We start from the raw sequence: 12,025 nt of genomic DNA on the forward strand, positions 1-12,025 counted from the left end.
TTAAAGGACTGTGATAAACCAGGAAAAAGTGGTCTCATATTTTCTTCTTTTACTATTAGACCATAGAGATTTACAAAGAATCCAGTTAAGCAGAGCACTAGTGCGTGACTATTTTCATTGTTTACAAAAGCAAAGTTAAGGATTTGCCACAACAGCAAGTTATAGGGAGGAACAGCTGCATTGCTCAACACTACAAGTGAAAAGTAGCTCTATAAACTGGCCCTTTCTCAAGAGACCAAACAGCTGCTCTCAGGAGATCAGGTGACTATTTTATGCATGCTGAATTCAGCAAAAATATATTTTAATAGACATATGTGATTGCTTTACTGATTAGACCAAGTTTCACCTTCAGTGCCTGCAGCTATAGGAGAACATGTTAGATTTGTCAAAACACAAGAACTTTTCTATGAAGGTCTCAAACCTTCTCAAAAGCCTTTGAAAATTCCTTTTTCCATTGTGTGAGAGTGATATCTCAGAGGACATACTTGAGACATGGTATAATGGAGAGGAAAGAGCACCGTGCCCTGTGCTGTGTGTGTTACAGAATGTGTAACAAGGCAAGATGTAGCAGGAATCTCAGCGTGTAAGATCTGATTCTGGTGTAATTTGTGAGTCAGATGCACGCTATAAGTCTTTTAGGTCCCAGGCTGAATTTAAGGGCTGAAAGGTTGGGAGAGAATAGCCATTACATTTGTGTTAATAAACCCAGCTGGTGGCCAAGACAGAAGAAATATTTTCAATTGTTCTGTTAGTTTTGTACTTGATTATGCTTATTCAGTTAGGTCTCCTGCAAGTTAATAGTAGAGGTCCAGCAGTCATCTACAGGCTTTGCATTGTGTCCTGGGGACCTGGTCCTGATCCTACATGCTTTAGTGATTAAAAGTCATCTGATAACAGGCACAACTGGTGTGTATGTTCGTAATCTACCGCAATTGTGAGATAATGGGATTTACATTAAAACTCAAAGTCTAAGCTAAGAGTCAGTATGCTGGATTTGAGGTAGTCTTAAGAGTGTACACATTCCGTGTTACAGTGATTCAGGTGATAGCTGTTAACTTCATAAAGCTTTGTAGCTTTTAGGTCTTAGGTCTGAGCCTTCTGCTTCAGTAAGTTCTTGTAATTGACTCGGAGGCTGATATGACACTTGTCTGGAGTCCTGTGTAAGAGTAGATAGGTAAAGTCTACTGCTTGTGAAAATGTGTTTGAAAACTGGAACATATATCTAAATGTTTTGCTGCTGTACATTAATATTTGTATTATAAGAGAGATCTAGTATCTAGAGACCTTAGCCCTAGAAACCTTTGTGTTAAGTGCTGTTCATGAACATGGCATGAGACAAATTTTGTTCTGAGTTACCTTGTGATCAAAACACCTGGTTTAGTAAGAAAACTCTTCATTACTTTTAAAGAGAGGGCATAAAATCAGATATACTACAAATTTTCATGCTAGAGAACTTGAAATAGCTTTCCACTTATTTTAGTGGTAGCTGTGCAATAATTTGGAAGAAGTTAAAAGTAAGACTGTATCCTTTGTTTCACTAATAGCATGCATTTATTGTGCTTTTATGTTTTTATTTGTGAAGATTTGGTGAAATGAGGAGCAGGATTAGAGAAAGTAGGAATTTTTTTTTTGTCCGGAGTACAAATTTGGGACCAAAATGTATTGTAAATCCATCAGTGACAATCTAATTGGATCGGGATGTCCCTGAATGCATGAGACTGGTGACAGCTGCTGCTTTCATATATATTTCTAGCTATGTAGATACTGAGACACAAAAAAGGTCATTTGCAGTCTATGAATCCCTCAATGGAGACAACAAAATTGCATTGATATCTTTAACTTCTTTCCCAGTAATCACAGAGATGTTTCCCATATGGCCAACTTTCAGTATGAAACTTCTAGTAGTAAAAACTCATCAACATATGCCAACAATCTCTGTAAGTAGTAGGCCAATAACATGTGGATGCAATCACAGCCACTGATGGAGACAAGCTCCATCACTGCTAGCGTAATGAAGAAGAAAACTTGATGGACATTTCAAATGTATTCCTCAGAAGAAGATGTATTCCTTCCTGGGAGGAAGGAAAAAAAAAGAGAAGGCTAATTGAATGAAGAGTTTTGGAGAGTTACTTATGCTACAGCATTAGAAAGCATTATTTATTATTACTCTATGCCACAATGTAAGTAGCAGGGAAGAGAGCTGTAAGCATGAAAGTTCAGTGGAGTCTGTGCTTTGTAACATCCACTCCACTATTCTGGGAGGGGCAGGAGGAGCCAATATTGCAGAAATAATAATTCTGGAATCTGCCACTATGGGCCAAGAGAGTCTAATTCCACTCAGAGGTCTGCAGGGCACAGCAGGCAGTGTATTGAAAACTGCTAGTGATGCACCAAATAAGCATTTTTTAAAGTCAGAAGTATATGGGGAAAGGAAAAAGATGTCAGTCACTGTGATGACTCGGCAGCTGCCCAACAACCAGCAACTAGGAATGTGTGGATCAGCATTAGACAGAAGTTTGTGAAATGAAGTTTTATTGGCTCTTAAGGAAAAATAATCTTGCCAAAATAGTTTTCTTATTTACTTCTCTTGAGAAACTCAGTACTTTTTCTGTATCAGATGCAAAAATGAAAAACTGAACTCACAGTCTTCCACAGCTGAATGGCAGTGTCTTTGAAAATTGTAATGTCCCTCAGATATAGTCCATCTCCTGTTATAACTGGTTGCTAGAAACAGCTTTCTAGTGAGAATGCTTTTCTTGCTTCCCAAACGCAGTATCTTTCGTTAGAGACAGATTGTGTGGTCTACAGACATTTATTCCATGTAATATTTAATTGGAATTGATAGGAAATTTGGTCTTAGTTCTACCTTTCTGAAGTCACTGAAAACTTTGCTATCCTTTAGTTCATTCAGGTGCTAGACATCTTCAGATTTTAATTCAAAGCAATTACATCATCTGTATGTACAAAATCTGAAAGGATCTTCTGGCAGCTTTATGAAAATCCACTAGAAGGAACCGAAAATTCCCCTGAGTTTCTGCAATTATGCAATAAGAATTTGTAAATTACAAAGTTCATCTGTTCAAAGGAATTTAGGTAAAGATCTAGGCAAGAAACTGGCAGAGGTGGTAAATGTTGGAAGATTGCCCAACCTACTTCTGTGTAGAGCCTGTGTTCTTCTCCAAGAGTCCATCAAGTTCTAAAGTTTGTAATCAGTTCACAATTAGTATTCATTTGAACTCAGAGTGAACATCTTTTTCTAGTTATAAAAAGTTCAATAGAGTGCTGTTCCATGCTTATCTTTCCTTCATATCCTAGAATAATCAATTAAAAATGTAATCCTTATATTCTGAAAAATCCTCTGTAGGAGTGCGATATTGGTTGTGAGCCTGTTACATCTGACTGATTAGGCAATTGTGATTGATTTGGAAATTGGCATTCTGCACACATTTTTGCCTGTATGCCTTTGGTTCATGATGTCTTACTGAAGGAAAGTGCAAAAAAATAGAAGCAAAATTATTTAAAAACTTGAAAGGAAATGAATAATTTCATGTATATCTGTCTGCATCCATCCAAATTGTTCTGTAAGACATGGGACAAACCCAGTTTCAACTTTTTAAAAATCTGAAGAGGGTCCTTGCAAAACCAGGGAGAATTATGTACTATGTGCTATTACTCAGATGGTGTGTGTCTCAAGTTTTGAATTTTCTGTGAGTATAGGAAGGCCATGGCACTTAATACTTATCAGATACTAATCCCTTATCTGGTTTTAGGTTTCTCCATCAACTTCTAGATTATTGTATGATTTTCACTGAGATTTCACTTTTCTGACTCCTTTGGCTCTTTTTAAAATTGCACCTTGTACAGAACATTTTACATATCAACATGTGTCCAGTTCTGTAGAATGCTTTCAAACCATACAAACCCCATGTGATCCGCACCACCATTCCTAAAATTGTCAGCACCTTGTCATATTAGGTGCTTGTGGTGTGACAGGCAAGTTCTGTTTTAAAATAAAAGTGCCTCATAAAAACAAACACATTTGATCTTTTCAACTATTTTTAGTTGGTGTCAATCTTCTATGGCCCTGGGCAACACAGGCAAAATGCCAACCTTGGCAGTCTTTTCAGACACTCTAATATGCCAAGTTCTGGCAGCAGCACATTTTTATCAGAATTGTTTTCCAGCCTCAGTAAACTGCTTCAGATGCTGGTGTGCCTGTTATGGATATGACATCCGTGGAGACCACAATGATTGCAATCAAAAAGTAGCGGAGAAAATAGAAAGAGTTAGTGTCAGTTCTGATTCTCACTATCCCCTTCATCATGACAATAAATTAATACAGCTCAGCTTCTGCTCTGGTAAGCCTTTTCCATAAGAACAAGGTATTAGAATCCCAGTGCTTAACATTCACAGTGAAATATTCTGGTGTTACAAATGTAGTGGAAGTGTAGTATGCAATGCAAAGAAGTATGTCTGTGCAATGTCGTGATAAGAATGTACATGCACAGATGACTCAAGGAATTCAAAGTGATGATTCTTACAGGAATTTTAACATAGTCCCTTTTTTACTTTGTGGAGAATTTTCTAACACTTCCTTTGGCAGCTATTTTCAGGCCTATGTGCAGTGTGGATGTTGCCACAGGAATGATAACTTTGAATTGCTTGATGTTTTGGTCAGTGTGAATTTCTTAACCTAATGTCACAAAAATATTATTTTAAAGGGTGCTTTTTTCTGTTTTTGAGAATGCTTTCCTTGCTTTAAAAAATATAAACATGTAAAAAGCAAAAATAATAAATTGTGATGTTTAGTATGATATTTTAAGGAAAATGGCATGGTGTTGGAGGTTTTTTAATAGCTAGTTGACTGTGTAATCGGTAACATAACTACATTTGTGTTTTCATAATGGTAAGATTTGATCAGAAGTGCTGAAAAGACAAGGAAATTGTTTTGATTATGTTACACACATTTCAGTACTTCCCAGGATGCATTTTCTGTTTTAGTACCTAATGCAGTATCCAGAGACTTACTGTTGACTTCACAGAACTGGATCAGTACCTGAAGTCCCAACTTCCCAGTATCTTAAGCATACTTGCAACCCTTTTGCATTGGAGCATTAAATCAGGATTGTTATAAATATCATGTTCCATGTAGGACCATAGATGTGGCCATGACTTATGTTCTAGAATATATTGTTTTTACATGTTAATGCATTTGTTTCTTATTTGCTACTAACAAACTCAGTCAAGTATGAAATCTCCCCCTTTTTGACTATAAACTTACAGCATTTGAAGCTTGCCAAGTAACTCTTTTTGGACTAAGCAGTATGCAAAAAACGACAAGGACATTTTCTTTAAAGTACAATAGGCAGTTTTTCATGAAAAATAGCCTCATTTTACTTTATTCATCATGAAAGGTGGTAAACCGTGGACTGAGGACAAAAATGAAAAAAATCAGTCAGACAATATTTTTGCTTCAGAAAAACAAAAAAGAAGCACTCAAAATAGGATTTGGCACAGGATTGCCTCTATGCTTATATTTGCTCTTCAGTTTGCTATAAAAATATGACCTTTTCAATGTTTTCTCCTTGGAAGGAGGCTCTTATCTCCTGTTTCCTTTCCAAAGTAGATTAGCGCATTAATACTAATGCATCCTTCCCCTAAAAGAAGCCAGCAGCAGGGCCAAACATGATTTCTTCCTTCACTAATCAATATGGTGGTACCATGCTATCAGCTGGACGCACAGAGAAACAAGACTGTCTTGGCTCCCCAGGACAGTAGTCTCAATGAGGAAATGGAAAGATAAAAGTGGACAACAGAGCCCACACTACTACTCTGCAAGGCACAAATGTCTAATTTCTCAAGTGAGGTTTGGCCACCACATTTTTGGGAACTGTTTCTCTAGGGCTCAGTAGACAAAAATAAACTTTCTCTGCCCTTTGTTGCAAGTATCAGTTGTTATTGGACACTCTTGCTTGTCAGGGGACTTCAACAATACAAGATGAATGGGCCATCCAGTGACATTCTGCTTTAAGGAGCTGGCTTCTCCTTCCCTGAAGGAGAATGTTTTGATGCTATACAGTCATGCAAAGTGAAAATGCAGTACAGCGGGAGCAACAGAACACAGGGCAAACCCATGCATGTTTCCACCCCCACCCTCCCTGCAGAATGAAGCCAAAAAGAGAGAGCGAAATATTAATGAGCTGTGATACACCTCTACTAAGTCACAAGTAGGTGAGGCAGGTTGTTATTCTCATATGCTGTGTTGAGGGAGAGGTAGAAAATTGTCTTTGTTATTCTTTGCTGATTTTTTTTTTTTGGTATTTTCTCAGAGGTTGCTGGACTGGTAGATGACCTAATTTATGGTAACGCACTTACTTATGACAATGTAGTTGAAATTGTTATACTCATTGTATGCGCACTATCTACCCTGGAAAATTAATACTTGAGTAAGTTATTGAAAACAACTGAAATGTTCTATGGAAAGGTGTTTTCTCTTGGCTTTGTGGTTAGAGCTGGAATCATCTGGCATTTCTCAGGTCTGCTTTTAAGATGCAGATATGACACTTGTAGTCATACTCCTTTGTCAGATAGATCAACTTAAAAAATTCAGTTTGACTTTAAAGACAGAATTAGGGCCTGATTAATATTCTATGTATGCTTTTCTTTTCATATTTACAAAATTAGGAATGTAAGAAAATCTTGAAATAGGGTTTTCATAAGAAAATCCTGCAGCAAATAAAAACAGACCATAAAAGAAATAGATGCTTTGACTGTCAGAAACTTCTCATAGAATACCTTTGAAGTCAACTAATGATGAACAGAAATAAAAACAGTTTTCCGTTATCCCAATGTAAAGCATAAGAAAGCAGGTTTTATGGAGAAATTGTCCATAGTACTTCAGAGTGGGGACATTGGAGAGCCTTCTTCTTACATACCAGTTAATTTTAACACAGCTTCTGCATAGCTGCTGTTTTACCTCTGAAGATGTTGTACTTGCAGCACTTCTCCATGGTTGTTTAGAGCACATGATCTTTACTGCTCCATCTGGCCATAAGCTGACCTAACATCTGTCCTTGCTAATCTGCCTGGAGGTCTATGCACATCTTTGAGCTCGAACTCTCCAATTCCTGCTTTTTTTCAAATTGCACTGTTGCCTCATAGCTTTGCAACAGAAAGACAAACTAATATGTAGTTTTTATAATTAAATATGTTCCACTTTTGTAAGTAAAGCATTTTCAGCTGCTAACATGCTGTAAATGTGGTGGGATGAAAGTGGTATAACCTGAGAAACAACTTTGCTTAGAAATTCCTCAGCTAGTGGTAATGTCCTATTTCGGTGAAAAAAATTAAGATTAACTCTCTATGTGGCATTTGGGATAGGCTAAGGGCATTAAACCTGTGTATCTCTACTGACATCTAATACCACAGGTTAGCTGCTTTTGGGACCCTTACTAATTTTCTTCTACTACTGAAATAGCTCTGCTTGTGATATTTGAGTTCTGGTGCAGTGCAGGTTGCTGCAGAGGGCGGATATTAGTATGAATCATAAGATGTCCAGCCTGTGTCATAGTGTGTCATCTGACTCTGTAATATCTGCCCATATAGACGGTGACCAGATGCCTAGAAATATGTAAAACAAGCACACAGTGATGCCTCCACAGAACACATCTTCACTCTCCAATGGTTTGGAGCCAAAGGATTGCCTTTGCCAGAGGATACAGAATGGTAGTTGTATGAGACAGTGACAGAGCCATAGCTCACAAGCAAGGTGACTATCTTCCTGATGGATGATGGAAGTGACCAATTAACCAAAACGTCTGACTCAAACCAAATAATTTCTTCTACAGTGAGATTTAATATAATGAGAATCCTGAATTTCACATTGTCACTGTTGTTATATATCATAAAGATCAATAGACTAACAACAGAGTCTACTTAAGACCTTCCTTAAGCATATTTAAAAAAAATAAAAGAATGAGTCTGTGGAGAAAAAAAAAAGTACAATTATTTTATATTTAACCAATGACTAAATCCAGTAAATGCAACACTTCAAATTTAATTGCTTAAGTTTCTTTCCATTGGTTGTCTTTTTAACATATCAGGCTGACTCCCCTTTTGTATTCCACATTGACGATAGCACTACGGTTAGATTGTCGTTCTACCAACAAAACGCACAGTTAGGAGAAATACGGAATATAGAAATATCAGCTGCTGGCTTGGCTAGAAAAAACCCTCATTTCTGGTAAGTCTCAACTATTGCAGACTGCTTTGTAGACTAAAATCAACACTGCGTAATATTGCATTTAAATATTAATTAAGGTCTATCTTTACCAAAATTCTCATCCAAGGTGATATTGACAAGTGTTATAATACATGCTATAAAGTTTCTGGAAAATGAGATTTTTAAATCCTTGGCATTTAAAAGGGTCTTTGATTTAGTTCCAGCAATATTTTCCATAGTCAAGACTTTGGATTTTGCCATCTTCAATGAAACATGCAAAGATCCTACTGCTTACCACACCTATGATCCTCGTTTTCCTTCAAGCTCTGCAATTTTACCTGGAAAACCTGAGTCTGTAGCTGTACAAAGAGATTGAATGGCTTATGGTGGGCCAGGGTACTTGTCCTCCCATTGCAGAGGTGATGTATGGCCCACAGGAACCTAATAGCTTCCCCTGTCAGAAAGAGCAATAGGGTCTAGTTTACAGAATACTCTTGATTGCTCTGAGTGCTGTTACTGCAGGCTGTCTTAAGTTTTTCTATGAGGTGGCGCTGACTGCTGAAAGCTCAACAAACGTTTACTGCAAACTGTTAGCATGTTTTACCAGAACTGTTCAGAGATGGAAATTCACTGATATTCCACAGCATGCGGGAGCACTCAACTCCTGCCTGTTTCTGCGTCCTCATGCCTGAAAAGAAGAGCTGCTCCTGTCTGATGGAAGAACCCTTATTTGAAGCTTTCTGAAGTTGTGAGAACCTTTTGGGCTTCTCTGCACCTGTGTGATCTGGGTGTTTGACAGCAGCTCAGTTCCTCAAGGTTGGTGAATGACGATTGGTTCTAATCATTGGCTGATGTTGTAAACATGCACTTGGTCCTGGAGGATCTGAGCTTCTGCCAGAAATTACAAGCATTTAGTAGTCCCCTGGCTAGTGTAAACACTTGCAGCTGCTAATTAACAGTAACTTTTCACTTCCCTGCTCTGGGGAAAACAAAACTGCTGCTAAATAGCAGTGCTTCTTCTAAGGTAGTAGTGCTGCATTCAAATTATGCGAGTCTATGACAAGCATGAAGGCAAGGATGGTCCTGCCCTTCCCTCCAGCCTTGCCTGCTTGTTATTCTGCCACTAGTGAGCATGCGATTGTGTGATAGCTCACATTGAAAACTAACCCTCCAAAAAATAGTTGTTTTCCTTTGGGACAGTAGACTGAGGTGACTCATTGCATGGCTCCTTTCTGAGGCCATGGGAATGGGGATCATTCTTTTTAAACAGCAAGGAAATCCTGGATTAGTTTAAACTATCATGAAATGGCCCCTTCAGACCTTGTGATCCCTTCTGAATCATTTCTTGGCTCTCAAGGGACACACAACTCACGGTTTTAGAGCACAGTTGGGGAAGAGAAAGGAGCAGATGTGACATGATGAAAAGGAACAATGCAAGAGTGGTTCAGCAGGCATGGGTGGTTTAATGTCTCTTTGAGAATCACTTGTAGAAGTAGTGTGAACCTGAGACTACTTTAACTTCTGCAAACTTGGTTCCATCAACCTTTTAAATTAAGCTGGTGGCTAAGCAACCATGTTCCTCACTCTTTCCAGCCACTTCCATGGCTCTTGTGCTTGAACACATTCCTCTAATCAAAATGTGACTTGTAGTAAGTAATTACTACAAGGTTTGCTGCTGGTAAAAACTGACTTTATTTGTGGCAAGGCTGTGTGCTCAGGGCAGTTTGGCAGAGCAGACTGGCCCATTCTAACAGCAGTTTTTTTTTTCCCCAGAAGAGTAATATTTCTATAACTGTGAAATTTTGGCTTGGTGCTTTTCAGTCATTACTGGAAAGAGTTAAAGTGTCTTATCTCTTGCATTCCTCTACAATTTCTGACTTTGTATAGAACATCTGTCATTTGCTCAGTCTTTATTGCCATTCATATTGAAGGCAATGATGAATTGCTGTTTCAGTGTCTTCATCAGATTGTGCAGATATTTTCTTTGAGCATCTACCCATTTATCCTCAAAGGACTATCTGGATGGTTTAATTGATCTAATATAGCACAATGGCATGTGTCAATCTGCTAGCCAGCCCTTTCTTAATTTCTCACTCTGGTTGGCTTAATTTGGCTTTAGAGAATGCTACATCGTAATGAATGAGTAATAACTACCATACTTCTTGATTGTATAGATGTATTGATTGATTCATTGTGTCTCTTAGGGCCTCAAGATCTTTCACAGAGTTAAGAAAGTAATTCAGGATAATTTTTGTGACTGTTGCTGCAGGCACGTCTGGTTTCATGTCACCTCTCATGGCCATTGAATTTGTGCTAATACATTTTTCAGACTTTTATGTGTCACACAGTCCTGCTGTATGGCATATTTGTTGGATGCAGCTTATTTTATAAGCCTTTGCCTAACTTTTAAGAGATGGGGATCACATTAATTGTTCTGATAGAAGCTTTGATTCTTTTTCAAGAAGTGATAGTGAAGTCAGTGTTTAATCTTTTTGTGTTTGCAAAACTGATTTTGGTGTGAGGAAACATATTTCAGTATCAGATCAGAATGAGGGTCTCGATGTCAGTCAGTCTCAGTTTCTCAGTTAACAGGAGCTCTTCTGCGGTCTTCAGAAAGTCTGTATCTGTAGTGGAGGATTAATCTTATGGCTAGGAGCCAGCTGAGAGAGCTGAAACAAACACTAAGCTGAACTTTGCATATATGTTTATGCAGTACTCCCGAGAACATGGAGTATGTGCCTCTTCAGAGCAGCAGTAAAAATAGCCTTTCCCCCCCCCCCCATGTATTCCCCAGACAGATCTCCATCTACTGGCTTCTGTTATCTCCTTTGTAGCTTCTATCTCATTTCCCCTTCACCTAACATGCTCTCTGTACTTAGGGCTGTGGATGACATAGCCTAGTGTCCTTCCACATGAGGTGAAGGCTTTTGTCTCCAGGTTATTCCCAGATGGATGAGGGAAACAGTTAACCATAAATCAGCTTCAAAGTCTAATGAAACTATTAGACTTTTTGTCTAATCCAGTGCTTTGCATTTTGACGCCACAGATGGCTAAATGGTCTGGATTTATAATTTTCTCTAATTTGGTCCAATTTTGTATCCTTAGATATCACAGCAGATTGCCCATTGCACATTTATGCGGCCATTTCTCCAATCTTTGTACTCCCATGCTCTAGTGGAGATCTCAGCGAAGATTCTCAATCCAGCTGTGCTTCTATCAGTGAAGATGACCTGCAGTATTATTTTACTTGGCAGCATTTTGAATTGTCCACGGTTTTGCATTTAAATATGAAGAAGTTGTGTGCGGAATGTTAGAATTTATTTTTACCCTATCCTATAAAAGCAACCACAAAAAACCTGAGCAAGACAACCTTGACAAACATTGTGCTAAAATGCGCTTAATTTAACAGTGACCTCTAATTCTTCATTCTAAATTTTGATTCAAGGAATAACTGTAGCTGGAATTTTTCATCTGCAAATAATTACAGCTACATTTTAAAGTACTTAGCCTGAATACAGTTCCCACAGAGCTATGGTGAAGTGTGAGTTGAATGTAGCTCTGCTTCCCTTACAGGGTCTGAGTTTATCCCATGTTTTTTCTGATCCAGCTGATTCTTGAGATTTGCAGTGCTCAAGCATATTTTGGTGAAATGGCATGTCTTAAATAACATATCCATTTTTGAAGCCAAAGTTTTTCACGGTAATGTAAACATTTCAGTAAGCCTAACTGAGAAGATTTCTTTCTTCTAGTGTTGAACTCCTGATTAAAACCAGTAAGATAGATGGGGAGAGAGCGGAAACCCAA

At 38.2% G+C, this 12,025-nt stretch overlaps 1 protein-coding gene across 4 annotated transcripts in view; it reads left to right on the forward strand.

The window, feature by feature from the left end:
* NXPH1 (neurexophilin 1) overlaps positions 1-12,025 on the forward strand; it is a 165,816-nt gene that overhangs the window by 89,756 nt on the left and 64,035 nt on the right. The window lies entirely within an intron of this gene.

The sequence above is a fragment of the Falco punctatus genome (genome assembly GCF_963210335.1).
Source record: "Falco punctatus genome assembly, chromosome: 4".
Taxonomy (NCBI): Eukaryota; Metazoa; Chordata; class Aves; order Falconiformes; family Falconidae; genus Falco; species Falco punctatus.